This window comes from Protopterus annectens, chromosome 1.part0 (genome assembly GCF_019279795.1).
Source record: "Protopterus annectens isolate FY-2018-M chromosome 1.part0, PAN1.0, whole genome shotgun sequence".
Classification (NCBI taxonomy): Eukaryota; Metazoa; Chordata; order Ceratodontiformes; family Protopteridae; genus Protopterus; species Protopterus annectens.
The window spans coordinates 982,811,876-982,826,662 of NC_056725.1; positions in this window are offsets into that span (position 1 = coordinate 982,811,876).

Genomic DNA, 14,787 nt, shown 5'->3' on the forward strand with positions numbered 1-14,787 from the left:
GCCTAAGCAGCAGAGACCTCCACAGCAGGCACACATACAACTGCTACTCCACTACAATACCCACATGTCACACAGTTCACAATGTCAGTGTGCCACACAGTCACTGCCCTTTGGGCTAAACAACACACCTGATACACGTGTTATAGATGACACTTAAATTCAAACACACTGTTGTCCCACTCACCAGGCCAAACAAGGGAATAGTCACTTTGAGCTGTCTCTCAGGTGCCAGGATCCGCCACATGACACATGCACTCAGGTCACTCCAAAGCAAGTTCAGGACTGGCTCCATCATTGTCCAAACTGGTGCGTACAACCTCAGACATTCCTCCCTGGACCACATGACATGAAACATAGAGGAACTCTGTGATCATGTAGCCCAGCCCAGTATTACCCTGACCTTGTCTAGCATCTTACACTCACCAAGTATACACTCTGATCATGTTTAACAGTTGGCTAACATATTGGTGTTATTCAAAGGGGATACAGTGTCTGTCTACCTGGGGTGACATGCTCGACATGCCATGTAGTTTCCCTATAGACAACTTGCACCTGTCACCCTTGGACCTTTGAATACTGGCTAGGGTACTTGCCGCCACCATAGTGCCTTATTTAAGTGGGGCTCAAAGGACAGAACCACCTCCATAGACATTACAGAGTACACGACACTGAGGGTAATGCTGCTCAACACCAGATGTATTACCCTCAAATTGCGCCCACTCCGGGATCTCATCAGTATGGAGGATAGCAATATCTGTGCACTAACAGACACATGGTTCAGACTCCCACATGCACACCAGCACTACCAAGTTGTATTCCGTACCATGCTTTCTGACCACATAACTCGGAATGGCCAACACAATCAGGGGGTGTATCCATATACATCAAAGATACACATACCTCCGGGTTGGTAGCACTGCACAAAGCATCACAGACCATACATATGCCCCTAACATTGTGCAAATCGGCCTTTTGGTTTGTTGCCTGCTACAGACCACACTCCCCAACTCAGCAACCCCACTCAGCTTTCCTGGGAACATTGGACAATATGAAGGTCTCCCCAAACACCATTATATTGGGTGACATCAAATACCCACACATTGACTGTGGATAATACTCAGGCCACAACACCCTCGACCAACAGTTGCTACTATTTCTACACTCATATGCTATGGCACAACTGGTCACCACACCCACATGAGGGGACAACATATTGGACATGACCATCACCGACATGGGGACTCTATGTGCCACACCTGCGATATACCCCTCATTGCTAAGGGCAGAACATACTTTATCTCACTGGACATCCATATCCCGTCCCCACACCCTTCCTGGGTAATGTTGGTGAACTTCCCATAGGAAAATGTCACACTCCTCCAAACCATGGTGGTATCCTTCAGAGACCCTGGGTCAGTGGTAAGTATGACTTAGACTGCTGTATCCTTTACATACACATTCTATGGACACCTAGTGGACCGCATGGATCGTTACATCCAAAATAACAACTGGGCTCATTCCTGCAATGGCAGTGAACCTGTGTGGTAGACCCCAGCCATTCATACACTTTACAACAAATGGAGGAAGCTACTACATGACAGAGCACAATCCCAGACAGGGAAGGCATCTGTGATCTGTACTAGCAGACAGCTACAATCACTTAAGTAATTATGTCAGGCACGCTTCTAACGGACAATTGCACCAGACACGTCGGACACTCACAAGGCCTTCTTCAGTCGATTCAGCTACTTGGCTGGGCACTCACTGATATGCTGTGTGTTATACTGACTACACATACCCTGAACCCACTGACATTGCCATCATCCTGGCAAACAGGTTCAATGCAGATGTGTCCCCCACATCCCCCCTAAGGTGGTACTGTCCATACCAACAGAGTGTAACCTCACAGACATCACGAGTAAACAGGTGAGTGCTGCCCTCCCCACAGTGGACATCACAGCATCAATGGGACCAGACGATGTCCCAGCCTGTGTCGTACACAGCCTTCATGACAGACATAACACTCACATTACATCACTGTTCGACATAAGAGTTACTGCAGCATATGTACCCACGGAATGGCGTACAGCGATAGTGGTCCCACTCCACTGATTACTGCCACAACAGACCACAGGCAATATTGGCCTAAAAGGCTAATTAGCCTGTTCTGCAAAGCTATGGGGTGTATTGTAATGGGACTCATGCACATAGACATGGGAAACCTACAGACACTGGGTCCTACACATTACAGCATTGTTGTGGGCAGATCTTGCCTGTTGGACCTGTTCATATTCTTTCAACAGTTACCAGGTCTATCAGTGTTGGGACGGTTGTCCACACAGCCTGCCTGGACCTTGCACAACCCTTCAACACAATACCCCGCTCGGCCATTATGCATAGGCTCCCCAGCATCAATATCGACACATATATGACACGATGGATTGCTACCTGGATCAGGGATAGCATCCACATGCTCAGTGTTGCAGGTGCCATGTCTGACTATACACCCATGACACATGGCATCCCACAAGGCTCAGTCCTGATGTACAGGTTATCACAGGAGGGCTATGGCAGCCCATGTTCACAGATGACTGCAAACTGGGTGCCATAATCAGCTCTCCTGCTGGCACATGCATACTCGTACAGGGTCTCACAGAGATAGGTTGAATGGTGCCTGAGCCATGGCCCACGGCTACATGCCATTAGTTGCATAGTCATCCCCTTTGAGGATGACAAAATGCCCACACATTACCACATAGGTTGTGATCCATTACATACAGTAGTGGTTGTTATGGTTTTGGGGACACAACCTGTTCGTACTCTCGCCTTTGACAATCCTATTGCCATAGTGGTTAGACAGTACGTCCACATAGCCCACCATATCCCACATGGTTTCACATGTTGATCACGTGTGGTCATTGTGCCCCTATACTCTTCATGACCATGCTTGGTTACTATGTCACATTTGGGATGTACCTTACCTGACACCTGCAGCAACTGTAATGGCCACAAATGTTACTCATTGAGCAGATGTAGGGACTCACACAGATGCCCTGCACAGTTCCGATACAGTAACTCCAGCTATACTCAGTCACTTACCACCTACACGAATGTGTTGTGTGCCTGTAGTTGCAGGCAATATCTGACCCAGACTTACTGGGCATGCTCCACCTCAAGATATCCAACTCCCTTGGAGCTACACACTCCAGGGACATATACCTAAGCACTGATGTTAAAAGGACATGCTTGGGGGACAGATTATTATCAGAAAGCCTCCACTCATTCCAGAGTGTAGTCCCAGTTTTGCATAGGCAGAGCCACTCACTGACCACCTACAGGTGACATCTTGACATGTGGATGGGCGATCACATGTTTACCCATGCGATATCTTCTGGGTCCCTGCTAGACAGAGGCACAATACACTCAACATGAATGGGCTATCTTGTGTGACCTACTATTCAGAGGCACAGTGTTCTGATTAGACTGGGTTGCAGAAGCCAAACACACTCTGGCTATGCTTGTACATGCCCTAGGGCAGATAGCCTAGTATCAACCTCTGAACATATGATAATTTTCATGATGTATAATGTTCATTGCTGATACTATTTGCAGGTTTTTATCATCTTTGCTTTCACACTTTCTATGAACCGCCTAGGTATCTGCAGAACATATTTTCTTATGGCAGGGTTCCACTATATTATTTACGTGTCTGTTGTCATTCAGTGTGTGCACAGGGCAGATTGCAGGGTAGTGAGAGGTACGTGGGTTAACACATGCAACTGCCTGCTATATGTGGCCCAATGCTGTACTCCAACATGGCCTAAGTGTGTGAGCATGCCCAGTTCAGACTGTCAGTGTTCTGTTGCCTGACATTTGTCTCATAAGTGTGTGAGCATGCCCAGTGTGACCTTTCAGTATGTTGCTGTCTGAGGTCCACTACATTTGTTGATGTATGTCTACATGTCCAATATTAACATTTGTACTGTGTGTGTTGAAAGTCAGGTTCTATTCTTACCGCAGGACTCACCTTTGTGTCATAACTCGACAGGGATTATGCTGTGCTTGCAGGATTCCCATGAAATACTTTGCATAGACATCGACATTTCTTCATTCAGGTTAACTACTGCAATACTGTCATGGTTTAGTGGTTCAGTGCTATGACTATAGTGCACAGTGTCCTGGGTTCGAAGCCCATCGCCATTTATATTTTCATACTGAGCAGACCAGACTGCTCAGGGGCCAGTAGAGCAAATATGAGCATGTTGGCTTTTGTTCAACTATGCCCTACCTAGACCCTGCTTGTCTAACATTGCTCAATATTACCCTCATTGCTGGACATTGGCCAATATTACTCTACACTGACCACATTTGTAGTAGTTGGTGTGTGCGATTTTGTTTACATATACTTCATGATGGTAAATGCTGTTTAGCACTGCTTTATATTGCTTAACACATGGCAATCATGCCTCAGGTGTAGATGCAGGGCTGCCTATGTCGGATGCACATACTACACTCCCTATACATGTTTGAAAGCAGATAGTGTCAACGTAGGCATCCCTTTTACTATATGTGCGGGTCAGAGAGAGGTATCATTTCCAGAGTTCCTACTGAGCCAGTGTATGTGCTATGCATTGCCTCTTTGCCAAGGCCAAAGCATACTGGGCACACCTCTTTCTGCCTACTGGGGCAGGATCAGGTTGTTCCTCCTGCGAGTCACGCTCTGCCTGTGATGGCCTTGGCAATGGTGGGGGGCTGTTTGGCCCAGGCCTATGCTGGTCCTGATGCAGCTGTTTTCGCAGGAGCATATTATGTAGCATAGCACATACCATGACAATTTGGGTACATGTAGTTGGTGAGTACTGCAAGGCTCCACCAGATGTGTCCAGGCACCGGAACTGTGACTTGAGCAGCCCAAACACACGCTCGATTACATTTCGTGTTTGTGCGTGTGCCTCATTATGGTGTTCCTGTTCAGGTGTGTGTGCATTTCTGATGGGTGTCATCAGCCACGGCTGCAGTGCATAGCCAGCATCCCCCACTAGGTGACCATGTGGGATGTCCCCATTGGCAAATGTCTGGTACAGCTGCGTCAGATGCCAGATATGGGAATCATGGTAGCTTCCAGGGCAGCACACACATTCAGTATTATGCCCTGGGCATCACACACGACCTGGCAGTTGATGGAGGGGAAGCCCTTGCGGTTGAAGTAGACCCTACCCCGCTCACCGGCTGGTGCTTTGATGCATATGTGCGTGCAGTCTATTGCACCCACTACCTCAGGGTATTCTGCTATTTGCTGGAAGAGACGCATATTGTTGGCCAATTCCTCACGGGAATTGGGGAAATATACATGAACACCGACATGTGCTGACATGGCATCCAGGAACTGGTGCAGTACCCTGGATGCTGATGCTTGTGATATCCCCATCATATCACCAGTTGGTCTCTGGAAGGTACCTGTTGCTAATATTCTTAGGCCAACACATACCTTAGTTTCCACTGGGATGGGTTCCCCTCTGTTGGTTCTGTGTGTGAGGCGTGGCCTGCACAGCTCAACAATTTGCTGCAAGAAGTCTCTGTCCACTCTATAGCGCTTCACTATCTCCAGCTCATGTAGCCCCTGGTAGGTAACCCTGGGCCTGTACACTCTTCTCCGTCTCCTCACTGTGGGTTGTCCAGCAGCATTTGCATTATTACCACCCTCAGCATGTTGCATATGTCACCTTATAACAGCAATGGCAGCTCCTAACATTTTTTGTCTCAGTGAAGCTTTTTCAGTTTTAACTTCTATTAGCTTACTGCAGTGTTGCAGTGTCTCTTAAGAGAAACATAATGGACTGTTGTTTGCAGAGTTTTAAGTGCTGGGCTGGGCTGGGCTTGTGTTCTGCCTGGGTAATTGCCTGTTCTGATTGTTTTCACCTGCTAGCTCTGCTAGTACTCCTTGGTAACTTCCCACTATTTGGTGTGCTTCCTTTTTCCTTTCTGTTTCCTCAGGGGGGGCACCACGCACACAAGCGCAAACACACTCACAGCAGCCAACATGCACGTACACATGCTTATATGGACTAAACCTTGCTTATTCTTGTTAAAACGTGTGCACACCGGTGCAAACACACTTACAACTGTTTACACAGCCTTACATATGCTTACTCAAGCCTACACGCACACACGATAACACATGCGCACACTGTCTTAGTCGGGTTTACTGGTGCGCACACGTGCGCATGCATGCTCATCAAGAAACTTTGGTGTTATCCACGGCATGCACCTTCAATTTCTTGACTTTACCTGGCCTACCTGTTGACACACCTCTTTCACTATTATGTGAATGTAAGCTGACACATGACACTCTGCTCCAATGAGCTTCCCTCCTTTCATACATGCCCCCCCCTCTTGATGTCACCTATTTTCTACTCTGTTACACCCCTTATCCTACTCCTACACTCCACTGACTGTGCTCATTTGCTATGTAAACTTGCGATTCAATATCCTAACTCTCATTTGCATAGGATTGCCTACTAATGCTTAGTTACATTTCTTAAACTGAGCTTCACCCCTTAGCAACCTCTACTTGGTGGCATGTTGTCTTCAGCCTACCATTCCCTTGCATTGTAACTTCTTTTTAGCTATAAAATCCACATTTGTGGATCTTAATTATTAATTTTCTGCTTTAGGGCGCAGCACATTTGCACGGCGCTGCGCTATGGTTAAACCCCGGAGATCAGGATAAAAAAAAAAAGTTATTTTATTTTTAATTTGCATCCCTTCCCATTGCCAATGGCCATATTTTTGGGCATTGGCATGCTTCCTCCTGTACATTCATGCTTTATTTCCAGCTGACACGGCTCAGTTTTGCTATTTGCAGAACCGTACTTAGTTATCAACTGAGTACGTTTCTGCAAGTAACACTACTCCTACTCGGACAGGTTCGGGTTTCCTGGATCGCAAATTTACCTCATTTGCATAGCTTTCGCCTGCAATTGAGGTAATTTGCATATCCCAGCCCTGTCCGTGTAGGACTAGTTTAGAGATCTCAGTTGCACGCCCCTACCGGTTGTTCCTGGATCGCTCGGCGGACATGTTGGCTGCATGGAGTCTTACTCTACTCTAAGACTCTGTGCAAGCCTTCGTGAATCCGGCCCAATGTCTGTACTAGGGAGCTATCTGTATTGTCTTTAGGGTGAACTAATTACTAGTCTTGAAGTGTGGAGGAATGTAATTGTTCTATGACTTCCAGCATGTGCCAAAGATCTGAGCAGAAACCTTTGTATATTTTTATAGGTAGATGCTAAATGCTGCCAGCTTCTAGCAAAGGGGATTCACCTGGGAACTGGAAATCAGATGACCAGAAATAATGTAATTCTGCAAGCTAGCCCATCAGTAATATTTGAAATATTTATTTGAGAAATCTCTTAGTGAGACAGACCATTCTTGATTCTGTCTTGGACATGACAACAACTACAAGATCCATTCACCACATCTGCCTTGTTCTATTAGTAAGTTCTTATATTATAGTATAACTCTTAGACACAGTCAAGAATATAGTGAAGCTTAGTTTACATATTTTCTTTCTTTATTTAAGACTGTCCTACAATGTTGTTTTAAATATTTCCTGTGGTTTTGAACTCTGATGTCACCGTGAATATATATTAAGCATTGTATTGTTCTTTTATTATTATCAAATATATTTAAACCTTTCATTGCAGCTGATCTGTGTAGAGATATTTAAGTGATGAGAATACTTGCATATTTATTTGGTGACGCTGTGGGCCGTCCCTAATAGCCTTGCTCTTGGTCAGACTACCACTTGCATTAATAATAATAATATTACACAGTAAAATTGGACACTCATTGTTAAGGGGCTTAAAGAAGCTAATAAAAGGTTCTGGTGGCAGTGAAAACTACCTTATATTCTGGGCAGAAAGGGGCATAGCTAGTAAACTTGTGCCAACCTTTCCCAGGTGTGTGTGTGTGTGTGTGTGTGTGTGTGTGTGTGTGTGTGTGTGTGTGTGTGTGTGTGTGTGTGTGTGTGTCAGCTACTTAGGCAAGGACATGAATCACTGGACAGAGAAAGATTGTTGCAGGACTTGGCTTGGAGTCCTGGCTAAGGAGTCAACTTTATAGTTGTGCCAGTGGGAACTCTTACTGGGGATTTGGAGAAAGAGTGAAAAACCATCCCAGAACTGACTCTGGTCTCTGTGTGCTCTTAAGGGAAATTGCACTCTGCATATGGAAATACTCTGTGTGTACTTGCCATCTGCCCAGTGTATGTCTACCACTGGTGCCAGTGGTGAGGATTGAGGATCATTGATTACGGTCTTGCAATGATGGGCCATCACATATTAATCGGTGGGCAGTGATGGGATCACCACATCACATATTAGGATTCAGTGCTGTGGGTATTGAACTTCTGTAGTCTGTAAACTGTGGTCACTGAAAAGGTGTTTGTACTCTCAAGCAGCCAGACAGTGAACAGTAAGAGTTGTTAGCTTAGTTAGTCAGTAAGAGCAGGCAAGGATGTCAGCAGAGTATTATGGCAAGCTGACAAGGAGACAGTTGGCTGAGATGTGCCAATCCAAAGGACTGGTGCATGTCAATCTGACTAAAGTTGAAATGGTTGCAGCCTTAGTCACAATGGCATCACAGACCAGCAACCAGGAAGATAACCAGACTGGCCTTGGGGATGTACAGCTCTCAGAAAAAGGAGAGTTCAACTTTGCCTCAGAGGATTTAAAAACCAATCAGGAATTAAAGAGACTTGAACTGGAGGCCAAACAGTTGGAACTAGAATCAGCAGAGAGACTGCAGAGTTTGGAGGGTGAAGAAAAGGAGGAACAGATGGCATTACAATCAGCAGAGAGACTAAGACGTCTGGATGCCAAAGAAATGAGAGGCAGACGTACCTCAAAAAGGAGATGCTGACTCTTTGCCAGGGTCATGGAGGTACTGGGGACAGGAACTACTGAACCCCAGAAGCAATAAAAGTCAGTAAAGTTCTTTCACAATTTACAGAGGTTGATAATTTTGATATTTTTATTCATATGTTTGGAAGGATTTGTAAACAGTATAATGTTGACCAAGGGCTCCGGGTATGGTTCCCTACTCCCTTTCTCCATGGTTAAGCTGCAACTGCTGTTTCTAAATTGTCTGATACTGATTACTTACATTATGATAGAGTTAAAATTGTTTATTAGATTGTTTTAAGGTAACATCCAAAGCTTATAGAAAAAGGTTTCGTGAACATAGATGCAAAGCAGATGAAAATGTGTTTGAATATATTGCTGAGTTAAGCACATATTTTCATAGGTGGGTGAGTGGGTGTCAGGTCACCACCTTTGATGGGCTGGCAGACCTTTTGGTGAGGGAACAAGCCCATAGAACTTTGCCTGAGGACATGAGAATATAGTTGTCAGGTAGGGAATGCAATACTGCAAATGAGTTGGGGAACAAAGGAGACCTATACCTAGCAAGCATGGCATCACTGCACAGAAAAGGATACCCAGTGCTGCACATGGGTATAAGGGAACCCATGGTGTAACTGCCCCAACAGATTCTGAAAGTAACAGGGGGAGCCACTAGTTCAAGTACATTGCCAGAATCAAGAGTTAAATGTTTTAAATGTAACCAGTGGGACCATTTAGCTTTTAGATATCCATGGTGGCAAGGTGGGGAACAAAAGGTAGGGGAGCCAACAAGTGGGAATGAAAGAATGCCAGCAGTACATTGTCTGGACACAACATGGGTATCGAACTACCACGTCAGGTTATATCCTATCTTAATAGTTGGGAAACAGGCCACTACTAAGAGAGACACAGCCTCTAACCTAACCATTGTGAAGCCTGCAATGGTTAAAGAGGAGCACTACTTGGTTGGGCAGTCTGTTCCAGTCAGAGCTTTAGGAGGCACCCCATTCCAAATACCTTTGATTAGGGTTCACCTTGACTGGGAGGGTGGGAAAAAAAGCAAGCAAGTAAGTTTGTTTGAGGATATCCCTGCAGATGTCCTGATAGGGAATTATTTTGATAATGCAATACCTTGTGTGCATGCAGTTACAAGCAGTCAGGCTTGGAGACAAAGCACGTGGGTCTGGTAGCCTGGGGGGAGTCAGATATAACGTACACTTGACGCTAGGACTGGTGAGGTGGCTACTTCAGGGAGAGAGCTACACTGTAGCAGTGAGACTGAAGGTGAGTCACAGCTGTTGGCGGGTACAGATGTTCTCTTGGAGAGAATGACTGCAAAGGCAGAGGTGAGTAGAAGTACACAGGCTGACAGTGAGGCACATCTGTCAGAGGATACCAGAGTCTCTATGGAAGGGGAGCTGGGAAGGGTTACAAAGAGAGAGTTGAGGCAGGCTTAGCTCTCACACCCTATATTACAATGCTTGAGAGAGGTAGCCAGTGAGGCGCCTGATTCTCATGGAAAAGGGGAATCTGTATACTGGGACAAAAGGTTACTGTACAGAGAGGGTTCATATCATATATTCAAAATTCTAAAATGTCAAACACCATATGTTCAAACTTAGAATTTTGAATATTGAAAACATTGAAAGTTCAGAATAGCAAATTTTTTCCCAGGAAAAAAAATTGCTGTTCCGAGAAACATACACACAACACAAGCACACCAATATAAATAAACCACACACATACAGTTAACAATACCCAACCCCACAGTAAATCACACATACATTACTAACTATCCACTTACCTTAACCTGCACCCTAACCCTAAGGTCTGTAACTATCGCACACATACCCTACGAAACTATACACAAAGCAATTAATACATACACACATGCAGTTAATACAACCCAACCCTACACTACACATACATACATTACTAACAATCCACTTACTTTAACCCACACCCTAACCCTAAGGTTCGTAACTCTCACACCATAGTGGAGGAAATAGCAAAGCCATGGAATGGCCCACCAAAATCTTGCCCTAGGTAAGATTTCGATGTTCTGGGGCTTCGCTATTTTCAACATTCGATGTTGTGGGTTCGATGTTTTAACGTTCTGCATTTTACTTCTTCAGAAATTTGATAATAGACCCTATAGAGAGTGGACCCCTGTGGGAGGGCTAGAGGCTGAGAGAATACAGCAGTTGGTACTGCCCAGATCCTACCATCTGGCACTTCTAGCCATAGCTCATGACATATGGACATGTTCGTAGAGTGCATTGGTGTATGATTCCACAGTCATGCATCTATTTTCCATTGACATGGGTGCCATGAAGTTAGCCACCTCTGTTTTTAGGAGCCAAAAGTCAGATTTATAGAAGTTTTTCATGGTGGTTACCTTTAGGGTGTGTGTGGGTTAAATGGTGATTAGTTCCTGGTCGGATTTAACCAGGAAGGAATTGACTATTGGTGTAGAGCAATGGTTGCCCATGTTAGTAATAACCAGGTCAAGAATATTGCTTCCTCTAGTGGGGGTAAGAATGAGCTGGTCCAGGGCATTGGAACTGATGAATTCCAGGAAGCATTGGGCCAGTGTATTGGTGCATGAGTAGTTTTTCCATTTGAAATATCTGCATGTACAGGAATACACAATAAATATAAAATAATAATCCATTACAAAATATTTCAAAATTGGTCATTCAACCCAGGTGAAAATAAGGCTCCCAATTTAATTATCCACATTTTTTTTTGTTCGTTAATAGTTCATGTAATACATGAGCCTCATTATTTCTAAACCTGATATGGTCAATGACTATAAAGCTGAAAAATCCCTCTTGAATGCTTAAGTATATGTTTGTATAAAGAACTCAAACCTTTCTTGTTTCTAATGTCACTTAAATGTTCACCGACCTTTATTTTAAAGGGTCGGGAAGTTTGTCCCACATAAAATGCCCGACAGCTGCATTGGGCTAAACAAATAACCCAACTGTTACTGCAATTATTATTTTATATTAATTGTGTATTCCTGTACATGCAGATTAATTGTGATATTGAAATATTTTGTTACATTTGTAATTTAATTTGCAATATATTTTTTATTTACTAGAGGGCGCTACCATATTGCATATACGGGCTTGTGAATGAACAGTTCATATATACATTTTTGATATGTGGTTGCTGAGGAAGGCTTTTGCTGAAACTGGTATGACCTCACTGATCTAACTAATTTTTAGTCTTCATGGAATAAAGTCTTTTTGCTGGTAGGCTACACGTGGATTTTGGGTGCTGGCTTTTTCTTTTTCTGATTTGTTCAAATGGTACAGACATGCACCAGCCATACGTGCAGGTACTTTGTTTGTTGTTGGTGTTTTCCCATTTCCTGCTGGTGGCGTTTCTGGTGTGGCCATCCTTTGTTGAAAGCTCCATGCATTTTTGGTAGCATTTTCGCTTGGATTCAATTCTGCTGGGTACAGGAACAACGGCAACAACTAGATCGGGAAGCTCTATGTCTCAATGCAGCTTTAGTCCTTGTGTTGTGGTTTTTCATTTTTTGAAGTTAAACATTTCTCATACTTTTTTGTCAAGCAGCTTAACAGGTACTGCATTTATGTTCTCTATATGAGAACCATTCCAATTTACATCTTTGGAAGTATTGGATCTGAATATCAAAACGGACATTTGGGTTGTTTCGGACATTGCAAAAGTTCAATGGTCCCAACCGGTAGTCGTACTCAACAGACTGTAATGTATACATGAACAAACATCCAATATAAACGCTGACAAGCTCAATTTCATGTTTTCGTCCCACAACTTCCTGAGATAAATATTCAAGCACATTCCGCTTTTTTGACATTACAAAAGTTCTCGTTGTAGCAAAGTGGATGACGGAAATGTTATTTTTTTGTCTCCATTCAAATCAAGGAATTGGCCTAAGAAGCGTTTCACTTCAAGGGCTGAATTGTGCCTATTAAACAATGGTCCAGGACATATTACATTTCTTTTTCCATATGATTTGAATCTTATTTGGTTTGGGACTGAGTGTTTCAAACGGAGGCTCCATTCAGATTATAGAGTGATTATTTCTTGCTTTAGTTCGAGGTAAAGATTCATCCTAGGTGGTGTTTTGATTCAAGGGCTGAATTTTGTCTATCAAATGATGGTTGGGACACAGTACATTATTTATCATATGCTCAGAATATCATTTGGTTTATGACTGTGTGTTTTGAAATGGAGGTTACGTTTAAATTTTAGAGTGACTATTTCTATCTGGATATACATACTACGGGTTGCATTTGATGTGTTTTCAACTTTTTAAGGCCTATTGTGTTTGTTCCTGAGGGATTGACATCAGTGCTCATGAGTTTGAACAGTCGGACTTGGGGACTTTATATTGTGTGTTTAAGATCTACAATTATTGTTATGTCCTATTTTTGATACATGTCTTGATTATCTGGGCTTGCATATATTAATGTGGGCAACAGATTGTCTAGTTTATAAAGAATGTTTACCCTCACATAATTAGAATTTGGGGAATATGTATTGTATGCTTCTATTATTTATGTGTATTATTTTAACAAACATTGGGCACATGGTCATATGGTCCTTATTATGTGATATATTTGTGGACTAGTTTTTCTAATTCCAGTCTATATCAGGGCAGATACACAGTTCAACTGTTTGATACATGTGTTTATATTTGGGACATTTGTCCTGATTATTAAGTTTAAACAATGTAAGGTGGGCAATATATTTCCTTTTTGTAATGGATGTTGATTTTTATATCATTTGAATTTGGGGCATGTGTATTTTATGGTTTTGTTTAACAACATACTCTTTATGTGTATATATAAATATATATATATATATATATATATATATATATATATATATATATATATATATATATATATATATATATGTATATATACATTGGTAAAAATATATTAGGATTCATTCTGGAGAGACAAGGAGGTTTTCTTCTTTATATGTTATCTGAACAGGTCACAAAACCTTGGGCTGTCTGGTATATGTACATATTAGGTTTATTAAATCTGAACGGACTCTCTAGATTAATGAGTCCTAGACCCAGTGGGAAGATTAGGTAATTTTGTCCAAAATATTTTTGATAGTTTATTTTTGAGTGGGGTACTGGACCTCAGATCCAAGTTCATAGCTACATGGTATAGTTATTTTTGAACTTGATTGTCATAACATCACTGACCAAATTGTACATATTTATTTGGTTTATCCGCTGCTACAGTACATTTTTGGGGTTTGTGTTTTGGCCTTTTGGGTAACGTAGCAGGTACAGGTTGTTCAAGTGGTTTGATTGAGGTGCTAAGCAAGCATTATTCCACAATCATTTGTTTGATTGTTTTTTTAAGAAAATATTGCTTGAATTATCATTGACACTGAGCAGCCAGGTACCCTGTTTGGGGGGGGTGATACATATTGGCTATTATTGTACCCATGTTGGCCATTTTCTGATGCCTTATATCTGTAACGAGAATTATACATTAATCATATATTGAGTTTGGAACATTTAGGGCATCTGCGTTATATGATAGTTTAGGAAACAATACTCCAATTTGACTATTGTGGACAGTGGTTTTATATTAGTTATATTGTTTTTTTTTTGGTCAGTGATGGATTTGGCAACTCTTATTAAGGGTATTTCATCGGACTCTGGGGATTTGGGGATTTTTGGCCTGGAGTCAGGCAATGTTACCAATGGCTCTGGGGTTCAGGACCCCACTCAGGATTGTAGATCAGCTTTTATGAAGTTGACCAAAAATCTTACTACACTTAGGAAGAATGTTTGGCATCTTAGGCTGTTTAGGGCATACCAACGGAGTAAAATTGCCCCTAGGGGATTAAGAATAAG